This window comes from Melozone crissalis, unplaced genomic scaffold (genome assembly GCF_028551555.1).
Source record: "Melozone crissalis strain CALT ecotype California unplaced genomic scaffold, PUWL_Pcris_2 ptg000073l_1, whole genome shotgun sequence".
NCBI classification, from domain to species: domain Eukaryota; kingdom Metazoa; phylum Chordata; class Aves; order Passeriformes; family Passerellidae; genus Melozone; species Melozone crissalis.
This window is the reverse complement of record NW_026535850.1, coordinates 5018761-5029676: the sequence shown is the minus strand read 5'-3', so window position 1 is coordinate 5029676 and position 10916 is coordinate 5018761.

The following is a 10916-nucleotide window of genomic DNA, read 5'->3' as shown; positions in this document are numbered from 1 at the left end:
GAGTGACTCTTGCCAAGGAACTTTGTGCTGCTGTCCCTTGATATTAAATCTGGTTTTTGCCGATCCCTTGCTGGGGATTTTTTCAACGCTCTCAAGGCCTCATTCGTAACAGGGTGAAGGAGCCCTGGCCCAGGCTCTGGCCCTGGAGGACACGGGGACGCTGCCGGGGGGTCCCTGTCCCCCTGTGCCACCCCCAGGGCCCGGCTCCCCGTCCCTGTGTCAGGCTCTGGGGTCGATCTCGTGGAACATCCTCTGGGGGAGGCTGCGGGGCCGGGGGCGGAGGGACCTGGGGGGACAGGGGACCCTGCTGTGCACGAGCAGGGTTGGACTGCTCTGGGAGGAGCTGTGAGGGGGGCCGGGGCAGAGTGACCTCCCCAGTGACCTCACACAGCCCCTGTGATGTCACACAGCCCCTGAGATGACACATTACCCCTGTGATGTCACACAGCCATCTCTGTGATTTCACAGCCCCCTATGATGCCACACAGCTCTTTTGTAATGTCACACAGCCCTTTTGTGATGTCACACAGCCACCTGTGATATCACACTACCCCTGTGATTTCACGGAGCTCCCTGTGATGTCACTGCCCCTTATGATGCCACACAGCCCTTTTGCTATTTCACACAGCCCTCTGTGATGTCACAGCCCACTCTGGGACATCACACAGTGCCCTTGTGATGTCACAGAGCCAGCTCTGGGATGTTACCCTGGAATGTCACGCAGCTGCACTGTGATGTCACAGAACACTCTACGATTGTGATGTCACAGAAGACTCTACGATGGCAGAAAATCATGATGTGATGGCACAGTCTGTTCTTTGATTTCACAACCTGCTCTGTCATGTCACACAGCCACCCAGTGATGTCACAACCTACTCTCTGATGTCACAGAACCACCCTCTATTATGGCAGGGTCTGCTCTATGGCCTCACACCCTACTCTATGATCTCACAGACAGCTGTGTGATGCCACAACCCCTCAGTGATGTCACAAAACCCCCTCTGTGATGTCATGCTGCTACTCTGTAATGTCACAGCACACACAGTTTGACCGCAAAGCCAGGTCTATGATGTCATCCAGCCATGCCATGATGTCACTGCCTGCTTTGTGATGTCACAGAATTCCCTCTATGATGCTGTAGCTGCTCAGTGACCTCACACAACAAACTCTGTGATGTCATAGCCCAATCTGTGACCTCACACAACCCACTCTGTACTGGCCTTGGCCTCTTGGGGCCACCTCTCATCTGCTTTCAAAACACTGGAGGCCTGTGCTTTTCTTCTCATGGAAAAAAACATCTCTCAAGTCCAGGCATCCATGGCCAAAATTGAGAATCAGCCTCCAAAACCCCTTATATCCAATGATATCTCCCAGACAAAAGCTGCCAGGTTGCCCAGGTTCTTTTGGTTTCCTGAGGGCCAGATCTCATCTGCCTTTGAAACACTGGGGTTCTGCACTTTCCTTCCTATGGAAAAGAACTGTCCTTATTGTCCTGATGCCCGTAGACAAAAGTGGGATTTGGCCTCCCAAATTCTGTCTCTCCAAGGATTCCTCCCTGACAACAAGTCTGGCTGGCCTTGGCCTCCTTGGGGCTGCATCTAATCAGCCTTTGAAACACTGGGGCTCCACCTTTCCTTCCAATGGAGAACTGTCATTCCAGTCCAGGATCCCATGGCTGAAATGGAATTCCACCCCCAAAACTCCCCATATATCCAAAGGCTGCTTACAGACAAAAGCTGTAAGGACAGACAGGTCTGGCTTGCCTTGGCCTCTGGTGACTGCTTCTCACCTGCCTTCAAACCCTGGGGCTCTGTGGTTTCCTTCTTATGGAAAAGAGCCGTCCTTCTTGTCCAGGCATTCTTGGCCTCAGGCACTTGACCACAGTATAGGGACACAGGAGCTCTGTGCTCAGTGAGGTGGAGACTAAGGACAGCAGAGGAGAGCCCTGGGAGGGACTGAAGGGTGGTTTCAGAGATGGTGGATCCTTTTCACATAGTAGAGGACAGCCAGAGAAAGAAAGAATTATTCCATAGGCAGCTGGGGAGGCCCAGACTGGAAGCAAAGAGAAAGGAATTTCCCTGCCAGGACAGGGCTGTGGTGCAGCACATCCCCCAGAAGGAGCCTGGAGCAGCCCAAGGCTTTGTGTGGGCAGGCAGAGGCAGGCAGGAGGCAGAGCTGTCAGCAAAGGAAGGGCCCAGCCAGGTGGGGCAGCCGGGGGATGCCGACAGCCTGCAGGGAGAGAGGCGCAGGTTTTCTCAGCATCAGAGACACCTTTGCCTTGCTTGCCCCAAATTGTCATCACTGCATCCAGTTCTCTCCTCTACCTGGAACCTGGGGACCCTTTCTCAATCTTCTGCCTCACAAGGGTCTACTGAAACTACAAGAAACTTCAGTGTTTCAATCTTACATTGAGTTCTTGAGAAAATTTTTGAGCCCTCTCTGAGGCACTGTGTCTGATGCAAAGAGCACCAAAGCCCTAGAGGGTCATTGAAGTCCCTGTGCTGTGTCTGTGCTGCTGAGCTGGGCTGGGCTCCTGGCCCAGAGGCAGGTCCAGGCAAGGGCAGCGCTGCAGAGAGACAGCTCTGGCGAGGAGCAGCTCCTGTGCACAGCCCAGCAGGGCTGGGGCACTGCCAGGGCCCCTCAGGGACACCAGCAGGGCACAGACAGAGCTCACAGGGGCTCAGCACTGGCAGGGGCTGTGGCATGTCCCAGAGGGGGCTGTGTCACAGCAGCACCTCTTTGGCTGTGCCATAGAGGCACAGAGCAGCTGTGATGCCAGCAAGGGGCTGTGTGACAGTACAGAGTGGGCTGTGTGAGGTCATCGAGCAGCTACAGCAACATAGAAGGGATTGTGTGACATCACAGCAAGTTGTGACATCATGGCATGGCTGTGTGGCATCATGGAGCAGGCTGTGATGTCAAAGTGTGTTCTGTGACATTATAGAGTGGCAGTATGACATCACATAGAGGGTTTTGTGGCATCACTGAAGGGATTGTTACATCACAGAGCTGGCTGTGATGTCACGGAGTAGGATGTGACACCATAGTGCAGACTCTGCCATCATAGAGGGTGGCTCTGTGACACCAGAGAGTGGGTTGTGACATCACTTGGTGACTAAGTAACATCACAGAACTGGCTGTGACATCATAAAACAGACTATGGTGCCATGGTGTGACTGTGTGATGTGACAGAGTCTTCTGTGACATCACAGAGTGTCACAGACATATTTGATGAAGAATCCTTTGGCAGGATTTTTCTCCTGAGAAGCTGAGAGCCCTTAGAAACAAAAGGTAAACAATAATTATCTGCTGCTGCAGAATGCAACAGGTAAATCTTCGATTGGTCTCATGTGGTTCTTTCTAATTAATGGCCAATCACAGGACTGTCTCAGACTCTCTGGTCAGTCACAAGATTTTATAATCATTCCATTCCTTTCTACTCCTTGCTAGCCTTCTGATGAAATACTTTCTTCTATTCTTTAAGTATAGTTTTAATATATCATTTTCTTTTAATATAATATATATAAAAAAGTAATAAATCAGCCTTTTGAAACATGGAGTCAAGATTCTTGTCTTTTCCCTTGTCCTGGGACCCCTGTGAACAGCATCAAATCAGAGCAGCTGTATTACATCACAGGGTGACATCTCAGAGTTGGCTGTGTGACCTCACAGGGGCAGTGTGACATCACAGGTGGCTGTGTGACATCAGAGGGGCTGTGTGAGGTCACTGGGGAGGTCACTCTGCCCTGGCTCCCCCTCACAGCTCCCCCCAGCGCAGTCCAACCCTGCTCGTGCACAGTGGGGTCCCCTGTCCCACCGGGTCCCCCCGCCCCCGGCCCCGCAGCCTCCCCCAGAGGATGTTCCACGAGATCGACCCCAGAGCCTGACATGGGGATGGGGGCCGGGGCCCTGGGGGTGGCACAGGGGGACAGGGACCCCCCGGCAGCATCTCTGTGTCCCCCAGGGCCAGGGCCTGGGCCAGGGCTCCTTCACCATGTTACGAACGAGGCCTTGAGAGCGCTGAAAAAATCCCTGGCAAGGGATCAGCAAAAACCAGATTTAATATTAAGGGACAGCAGCACAAAGTTCCTTGGTAAGAATCACTCTGCTCTTGACTGGGCACTTCAGGCACACCAAGGAAACAAAGCAGCAACAAAACCAAACAAAATCCAGTCAATCAAACCTGAAATGAACTGAGAACTGTCCCTGTGTGTGTGTGTGTGACACAAGGACAGTGAGGGCAAGGATAAAAGGAATACGGCCTAAAAGCTTAACAGAGCTCAAACTTAACAGGACTTAACATAACCTTGACTGATACTTTAAACGTGACAATTTAACAAAAGAACAGCACCTAACACTAGTTAACCTAACTTATAATCTATGACTTTGCAATTTAACAGTATTTAACTTATGTAATGACTTAAACTTAAAAACTCTTAGCAGCATTTAATTTAACTTAGAACTTGTGACTTAACCTCACTTACAAGCCTGACTGACTCAGCTATCCAAGGCACACAAACCCTCTCAGAGAGCAGCATTTCTGCCACATGTCCCCAGCACAGTCACTCCTGTGTGCACACAGACACAAAGAGTCAGTGCATGGCAGCTGTGACAAATTCCCCTGAGGGCAAGAAATGCTCCCTGTGGATCCTTTGGCATCTCCCCAGTGGGTGAAGGGTTGAGCCTGGAGGAATGGGAGGATCGGCCCAGGCTCTGTGGTTGTTCAGGGATCCCCGAGTGCGGCAAACGGGAGAGTTCCCGGCTGGGAGAGGCCCCACTCAGAGGGAGTTGCTGGCCCAGGAGTGTTACCATAGGACACGAAAGAACACAAGCTCACATCGTTGTTCTCAAGGTGAAGAAAATAGGGGAAGTTTATTTTCTGACTCCAACATTTACAGTTTTCCAAAAGTGATAGTGGATTGGAGGGTCACAGTCCCACCTCTCCAATGACAGCGGACAAACCAACAGTCCATCAACTGTCTCCTCCTCCACAAAAGAATGCAAAACAATCAGTTATTTACAGAATGTGTGTGAAAAAGTTCACTACAAGAATGCCAACATCAGAAGGCTTAGAAAATCTTAAAAAAACAGGGCGATATATCACCCTTTTCTGTTTAAAAAAGAAAAAAAAGAAAATTAACAATATGAAAAAGAAAACATGAACACTGTTCAGTGTCCACTTGCGGAGGAATCATCAGTGTGATCACTCTCATCATCTGCATCTGAGTCTTCATTCAACGATTCACCCACTTGATGCCTTTCAGGTTGGTCACGGTTTTCCATCTTGCTCGTCAGCTGGATTCTGTCTCTGCGGTCGCAGGTCAGGGCGAATACTCTTCGAAGGTACCCTGCATACCCTGGTATCTGTGGATAAACAAGCATACCCGCGCCCTGAAGTTATAAGGTCATAGGGACCTTTCCACTCTTTGGTGACTAAATTCCGCACCCGAACCTTCACTCGAGGCTGATGTGCCTCGTCCGCAGCCTGCAATGAGAGATGGGGATTCAAAATTACAGGATTATTTGAGTTCTGTGGCACAGTGAGATGACTGATTGTGCACAAAGCTTTTGCCAACTGACTGTCTGGGGTTTCACCCTGCATTCCCCGTTTTTGTTTTTGAAGAACTCGCTCCAGAGTACCATGAGCGTGTTCTACAATAACTTGACCAGTCGGAGAATGAGGGATACCAAACTTGTGTGAGACACCCCACAACTGCAGGAACTGCCGCACCTTTTGCGATGCGTAATCAGGACCATTGTCGGTTTTCACAGCAGAAGGTATGCCCAGAACGGCAAAGGCCTGCCTCCAGTGGGCAAGGACATCACGGGCCTTCTCCCCAGTGTGAGCCAAAGCCCACATCACAGAGGAGAACGTGTCCACCGTGACATGCACATACTTGAGCCGGCCAAACTCGGCAATCTGGGTGACATCGGTCTGCCAAAGCTCCAAGGCCCTAAGGCCTCTGGGGTTTACCCCAGCCGGCAAAGGCGGAGCAAGTGCATGGCAGTCATCACATGACTCGACAATGTCACGAGCCTCAGTTGGCATCAGCTGAAACTGCTTCTGCAGGGTATGTGCGTTTTGGTGGAAAAACCCATGCGATGCCTTGGCCTGCACGAGTGTATCAGGCTGAGGTGCTACCCATGCTGGGTTAGCCAACTTATCAGCTCTCGCATTACCTTCCACTAAAAACCCTGGCAAATTGGTGTGACTCCTCACATGCAGAACATAGAATGGATGAACCTGGGCCTGAATGGCACACCACAAGGTCTTCAGTAAATGAAACAAGGCAGGATTACTGACCTCCTTCAAAAACGAATGACCCAACCGCTGTGCGATATCAGCCACATAGGCGGAATCCGTGACCAAGTTGAAAGGTTCCTGGGAAAATTTCTCAAATGCCATGACAGCAGCCCTCAGTTCTACCAATTGGGCTGACCCATCCTCATGAGCTTCCAGAACCTGCCACTCAGATCCGTCCCTCCAAGTAACAATGGCCTTTCCTGTTTTCCCTGAACAGTCAGTGAAGACAGTGGGTCCTTGCATGGGTTCCTGGCTGTTTTTGGGCCACAAAGAGATTTGTCTGAATTTTGCCATATGCAGTAGCCTATGACTGGGCAGATGATAAATGATCTGCCCTGAAAAGTTTTCCAGAGCACTCTGCTGGGACACACTGTTTGCAAAGCTCCGGTCAAAATCCTCCTGTTGCACGGGGAGTATGATCTTTGCGGGATCCACACCCGTCAATTGCAAACACCTTTGTTGGCATTTAATTATCAAGCAAGCAATCAGCTCAAACAATGCAGTTGCCGTCTTCTGAGGCTGATGGGGCAGGAAAACCCATTCCAAAACATGTAAAGAATCAGACCATTTGTCACTCCATTGGCCAATTATGCTTGTGGGATGCGAATCTGGAGTGGTGATGAACACAGTGACATCAACGGAGGGATCAATGCGATAAACTTGGCAAGCCGAAACAGCTTGCTGAACCACCTCCAACACCTTAAGCGCTTCAGGGGTCAGTGTGCGAGGCGACTTTAGATCAGAGTCTTCTTTCAACAAATCATACAGAGGAGACAGCTGTGCATTGGTTAGTCCCAAGTACGGATGTAACCAAGTGATGACACCTACCAATTTCTGAGCATCATTCAGTGTCTTCACAGAATGCACAAATTGCACCTCCTGGTGACAGATCGTCCGTTCCAGAATTTTGACCCCCAAGTACTTCCAAGGTGATTGTTGTTGAACCTTTTCTGGAGCCACCTGCACTCCATGAGCATGCATAGCATTGAGCAACCGAGGCTGAATCCTCAGTAGCTCAAACTGGGCGGCAACCAAAATGTCATCCTTATAATGATACAGACATGCATCAGAAAACTGCTTGCGAACTCCAGACAAGGCACGGGCCACAGACCACTGGCATATGGCAGGAGAATTACGCATGCCCTGAGGCAATGTCCTCCGTTGCTATCTCTATGCAGGCTCAGCCTCGTTAATTGCTGGCACCGAGAAGGCAAACTTCGGTCTGTCATCAGGATGCAAAGGAAGTGTAATGAAAGAATCGTTCAGATCCACAATGAGGACCCACCAGTCTGCAGGAAGCATGGTAGGTGATGGCATGCCTGTCTGCAAAGTTCCCATGCTTTCCATCACGGCATTAACCTTTCGGAGGCCTTGCAACAACCTCCATTTCCCAGATTTCTTTTTGATGCAGAAGACAAGAGTGTTCCAGGGACTGGTAGAAGGCTCCAGATGACCCTGATCCAACTGCTCCTGCACCAGATTCTGATGGGCGACCAATTTATCTTGAGGGAGGGCCACTGCTTCTCCCAGACAGGTTTGTCCACCAGCCACCATATAGGAGGTGTAGGACACTCTGCGCCCTTCACTGCAGTGGCCCCCATCAAAAATCCGTCCCGATGCGCACTCCCCAGACAGACAGAACATCCCTCCCCCAGACGTTGGCAGGAGTAGAAGTAACATGAGGCCTAACCCAGGCTGTCTGTCCCTCCAGGTTCGTGACCAGCATGGGCTGCTGGCTCACGTAGCATTGCGCCATCTCTCCCAGGCCCACGACAGACATCCCCACTGGATCCAAGGGCCACTCTGGGGTCCAGGCAGCAAGGGAGAGAACCATGATGTCAGCACCGCTGTTGAGAAGCCCACAGAGGTGGATTTCTAACGGTGTCACACCAGGAACAGACAGGGTACACAGCATCTCGGGACGGTCCTTGGTCAGGACAGCAGTCCAGTGAACTTGAGGTGGCACAGTGGATCCAAAGCCACCAGCTCCACGCGACTGGTCAGCTGTCCTGTAAACAGAGGGCTTAAAAGGCACAAGTTGAGCAAGTCGCGTCCCTTTCGGGATTGGGAAGGGGGGGGGGGGTGGGTGTGGAGACCATGGCACAAATCTGCCCTGTGAAATCTGCATCAATGAGCCCCAGGTGCACAATGATGCCCTGAAGGGTGGCACTAGACCTCCCCATAAGCAGAGAACTCATGCCCTCACCCAAGGGACCAAAGGCATCCAGGGGAACCTTGTGTATTTTACAAGAGTCTAAGACAACTGTTGCTGCGGTGCAGAATCCACATCTGCTGAACCGCGGGTGCTGGCTGCAAGCCGGCAAAGGAGACATCCATCGGTTCCTGGGTACGGAGAGAAGCTTGTGTCTGGGCACGTCCCTGCTGCGCGCTCCGCTTCAAGTTTCCCGAGCCCAGTAAAGCCTGGCCATTAACATGAACAGTCTCCTTGCAGACATTGGACATGTGATTCGGCCTACCACACCGACCACACAAGAACATGGGGAATTTGACCTTCTGTGCCTTCTTCCCCTGCTTCTTGCCAGCTGGCGCATTCCCCTGCTGTGGCCGCCTGCCCTGCGGTGCTGCCCAGACCGGCTGCACAGCGGCAGCCACGACAGCCAACTCCTGACCCGGGGGGATGATGTCTGCGCAGGCCTCCGCCATCTGAGAGACAGTAGGAACACCAGGCAGAGCCACTATGACCCTCCTGCAAGCATCATTGCAATTACACCTTGCAAGGTTTGCAATCACAACCCTCCTTGCCACAGGATCAGGCACCTGCCTCTCCACAGACGCGGTCAGCCTTGCCGCAAATGCCATGAAAGGCTCTGTCAAGAGAAGGGGAGCAGGACACCAGCTGGTTCATCACAGGTCCCGTTTACTGAAGAAAGCATCAAACACTTATACAGCAAATAATAAGCTCATGAATATTCTGTAATTTGCACCGTCCATTGGCCACACCACAACATCAGCTCTTCCCCATTCCTTAGGGGTTACATCTCTCTTTTCTCATGTGTCTTTCACTATTTGTTACCATACTACAGCTAGGCCCAGGGATGGGCTATCTTACAGGTGCAGAACTTGGAATTAGACACGGCTTTGTACTTTTCCTGTCTCTAGTCAGCTAAATTCCCAACAGGCTCAACATCCCCCTGGACAATGGTGGCAAACAGCTGCCTCGGAGCAGCCATTTCCATGGTCTGAACAATCGCTACCATACCCAGTGTGTGGCACTGGTCAAGCACAAGAGGATCGAATCCAGCCTGCCCCGAACATTTTCATAAAGCCCCGTGCCCAACAGCATGTCAGTGATAACCCCACACCTCGGGTCCTGTGGCCCCAGCGCAGCATTCTGCACCACCACATGGGCCGCCAAACGAGCCCGCTTGGTCTAAAAAACACCAAATTGCAAAAAGAGAATGTGCCACACGATGGAGGTCATGAGGCACCAGCACGTCCGAAGCAACCCTCTGGAGAGTGTGCATAACCTCAGCAGACCCCAAACCATGCTGTGAGATGCAAAGCTGTGTTTCGTGTCAGGTACAAACAGGCGAAGTGTGTACTTGCGAATGCGAAATGTGTGGACATCGACAATGGGATAGTTGGGAATTCTAAAAATAACTGAGGAAAATAAAGCATGGAAAAAGGCCTTTGAGCCTACCTTTTGTTTGCAATTAACCCTGGTTGATTTAGGAGCATTGGAATTAAGGTGTTAAGGATGTTCCTTTTTGCTTGCATTTAATCCATAAAAAAGCTCTGCAATAAGAACCTTTTGAAGTATAATTTTAGAATATTACTTGTATCCTTGAAACTATAGCTTTGGAATATATATAAAGGAAATATGTTTACCTCATGCCTTATTGAAGCACAGAAAAGCAGCTTGAGAAAAGAAGATGAACATCACCTGAAGAGTTTATAGCTTCAACCAAAGAGAAGCTAGACATCACTGTTATGAGATTTATAGTCTCTGCAATTAAAAAGTAGACACACATCTGGGGAGCTGGACCCCACCAGATGGGATTCGTCTTTCTTCTTTCGGAAACTGGACCATTACCATCTGGGGATACTCCTTTGAGATACATCCTGAGAAATTAAAATCACAATAGTGTATAGAATTGTGATGTAATAATTTGGAATAAAAATTGCTGATGAGTAAAAGATTAGAAATAGAAACTACTGAAAAAAGCTGATGAGTACCCCTATAAATACCTGTAACCATCAATTATTGGCGTGCAGTTGGAGGGAAAACTTCCCCCACTGTACCCGGCGCTGTATTGCTCATACTTTACCATATTAAATAATAAATTTATTGCTGCTTGAATATTGGCCTAGTCAAGCTTCTTATTCATAACAGGGGGAACCGGCCGGTGGAACAGGAGCCACTCAGGGGGCCCTCGGAGCTTTTTGGGGAGGGGGCACCATGGGAGACCCCAAAAACGGGGGGGGGGGGGGGGGACCCCTGCTGTGCCTCCTCCCCCCGAAACCCCCAGACCCCGGTTCAGGGTGGGCCTGGGACCCCCGGGACCCCCAAATCTCCCCCGGGACCTCTCCAGGAACCCCAAACAGCTCTGAGCTCCCCCAGGGTTGGCCCCAGGACCACCGTGGACACAAC